Genomic DNA, 3,771 nt, shown 5'->3' with positions numbered 1-3,771 from the left:
GGGGGGGTGATTGAGGTTTGTTGGGGGCACTTAAAAGTTCAAATCCTATACCTACACACTTATGATTCCATGGAAAGTACTTTGGAATCCTAAGTTGATGATTTGCCAATTTTAAATCACTTAAAACTAAGTAACTCAAAGTTAAACAAAGAAAATGACTAAAATTCAATCAAGCCAACTGAAAATAAAAAAAATATAACTAAGACACCCGTACATGTCCATTGTTGTGTATCTTACTACCCCAAGCGTGGTGCCCATTCTTGATAGAACTACGAAGTTGTGAGCAACAAAACCTTCGATAAGGTGGGTCCCACTGTTCACAACACTGTTAATAATATTAAATAAAATTAAAACAAACTAAAATAAAAAAAATAATAAATACTTGACCAACATTTAAACAACTCAAACTTTAACCATAAAATTGTAATGAAATAAACCTTAAACTTGAATAACAACCTAAACAAAGAGAATAGAATGAGTATCTTACACACCAAATCATAAATGAGACTTTTGTGAGGCCCTTTCTTTCCCAATAAAAGGCTAGGAGCTGGCCTTAGGGTTTCATAGTGGATTTTTAGTAGTGGCCTTCTTTGATGCCTAAAAATGAGACCAACACACATTTAGAACTTCAAACTCACTCTACATTCACTTAGGGTTTCATAAGGTTAAGCTTAAATCCTTAACTATTGATTGAGATGATGAATGTTGAAACTAATTGAAGCCCAAGTTGAATTCCTATAGATGGAAGATGCTCTAGACAACCCATAGAGCCTAGAGTCCTAGAAATCCCTGTGATGACCTATTGACCACTCCTACACCCTCTTTGGTTTAGTAGAAGCCCATTGGGTATGAGAAGTTTAAATCCTATACCTACCCACTTATGATTCCATGACAAGTTCTTTAAAATCCTAAAGTTGATGATTTGTCAACTTTAAATCAATTACAGCTATGTAACTCAAAATTTGAAAAAAAAATCAACTAAAATTCAACCAAGCTGACTCAAAATGAAAAAGATGTAACCAAGACACCCTTACTTGTTCAGGGTTGTGCATCTTGCTTCCCCAAGCGAGGTGCCCATTCTTGCTAGAACTAGGGAGTTGTGGATAGCAAGAACTTCAACAAGGTGGGTCCTATTTTTCACAACACTCTCCATATAATTAAATAAAAATAAAATAAACTAAAATTTAAAAAAAATAAAAAATACTTGGCCAACATTTAAACAACTCAAATTTTAACCATAAAATTGTAATGAAATAAACCTTAAACTTGAATAATAGCTTAAACAAAGAGAATAGAGTTAATATCTTACACACCACACTTTTAGATGATTTTTCTAGTTCACTAACATAAACTTGTTTTAGTTCAATGGTAATTGTGTATGCTTTTCTTTTATGAGCATTGGGGGTGCATGTTAAATTAAAATAAATATATTTTATACAGGTGCTTGCTATTATGTGCTCCCATATATTAGCATGTCCAAGTAGGATAATGGGCTAGTGTTGTAGCACAGTGCTACGTTCAAACAGAATTTGTGTTTTGTTTTTGTTTATTGTCTTTTTTGTGAATAATAATATCTTCTACATAAGTCGTAGTAAACATATAATATTTTCTTTCCTTTGATTCCATAGTTGGGTTAGTCCTTGCTAGTTAGCTTGAATGCTTAGCATGTCTAAAATGGGATTTGGTTGTTGACAAAGCAAGTATGAGCCTCAACATGACAATGGAGCAAGGATGAACTTCAACAAGATGACTGAATGAGGACCAATCTAAATAAGATGACAGAGTGAAGATGAACCTCAATAAGATGATCAAGTTAAAGGATGAATCCCAACTTACTAGAATACGAACTGAAATATCCAGAAAATCAAATCATAAATGAGACTATTGTATTTCTATTTCTAGGTCGGGTTGTATGATCAGGGGTAGATGCATGTTGACCTAACTTTTGTGAGGCCTTTCTTCTCCCATAGAAGCCCATGTAGATGCTGGACTGCCCCATGTTGACTGCCTTCCCCCCAAGTTTAGGTTAAAAAAAACAAAACCCTAACAATTCAATTATTAATTCACCTGCTTAACAGTGACTTGTCGGTCGATTATTTACTCTTGAAGGAAGCTTTTTTTACTTTCATCCATTCATTCTCTTCGAGATCCGTGTCGGTAGTTCTAATGTATACAATTTTGAAATTTTTGAATGTATTTGGGATTAGTTCTATGTGCAAAATTTTATAGTACACCCAACTTTAATAAATTCTACAATTTACATCCTTACCTAACAAAAATCTGTACCATAAATATTCTCAATTATTTTTTTTTCTTTTATGTTATTGTAAGAGTATATTATAATTATTATTGTAATATATCTTCATCATTCACTTCATATTTGTTCTTATATTTTCCTCTATTACTTTCTATTATTAGCTCTACATAGACATTCTTGTATCCCAAAATTATTCATTTATATTATTGTAATCTTACTTTAGATTCCAAAAAATAATAATAGATTATATTTATCCCATAGTAAATGTTTTAAATTTTATTTTATTTAAAAATTTGATATGATTATTATGAGAAAAACAAGTTATTAACTTATCCTCATAAATTTTATATAAAGAGGATGCTTATTTTTCTACATGTGTATCCTTTATTATACACATATAATATTCCTCAAATTAATAACATTGTTGGACAATAAAATAAGACATTCACAAATATAATCTAGCTTGCTAGAAAAGTACAATGTATATAATATTACATAAAATCTCCCAAAGGTATACTTTAGGAAGATTTACCTTCATGCCACTCAATTCTTATGTATTTTCATATCTAACGACTAAGCTTTAAAATTTAGAACTTACAACTATATATTTTACTTTTAAAGTTAAAAAAAAAATAATTTTCTTCATGTGATATGAAATATTTGAATGATATAAATATTAAAAAAAGAAAGCTTACATGTCAAATATGTAAATTGACCCCAAATTCTAAAATAGGAGTGTTACATGAAAACCACTAAAACCCTACTAATTACTGCACACATGCATGCATGTACGTAATGAATGCATGGCTCATGCATGAACGGATCACATAAATTAATAACCAAATCTCACCCACCGAATCCACCGCGCTTCACAGTGTGCCACGTGGCGACCTCTCTCGGCCCGAGTATATATCTCTTCTTTACTTCCTTCAGTAGAACAAGCAGGGCAAAAGGATCAGAGATGGGAGAAGTAAGTGGGAACGATGAACAAATTCGCATCTGAATTAGATTTCAAATTAATTTTATTTTCATTTCATTAATCTGCCCGATTAATTACTGATTTAATGCGAATTTGATTGAGAAGGAAGAAGGGGCGGCGCCGCCCATCATCGTCCTTAAGGTTGATATGCACTGCAATGAATGCGCTCTGAAGATCAAGAAATGCGTCAAAAAATTTGAAGGTATTTAATTAGTTGATATTGCTGCAATAAGCACCAAATTCAACGATTTAGAGGCCTTTTGGGATAGAAAAATAGAATGGAACTGTTCAAATTTAATTGATTTCAAATTGCAAATATATAATTTGATTTTTTTATTTTTAAAATCTTAACATTTGGTTTCCAGATTTAATTTAAATTATTTTACTGAGCAAATCGAAAAATCAAAATTAGTTAAAAATTCTTACTTTATTTTAATTTTTTGTTAAACATTCCTAACTTATTTAAAAAAATTTAAGTGCATTTAATGGTAAACATACACATATATATACATACATTTTATATATATATATATAT

Source organism: Phalaenopsis equestris, unplaced genomic scaffold, assembly GCF_001263595.1.
Source record: "Phalaenopsis equestris unplaced genomic scaffold, ASM126359v1 Scaffold225963, whole genome shotgun sequence".
NCBI classification, from domain to species: Eukaryota; Viridiplantae; Streptophyta; class Magnoliopsida; order Asparagales; family Orchidaceae; genus Phalaenopsis; species Phalaenopsis equestris.
Note: the sequence above shows the minus strand (reverse complement) of the source record.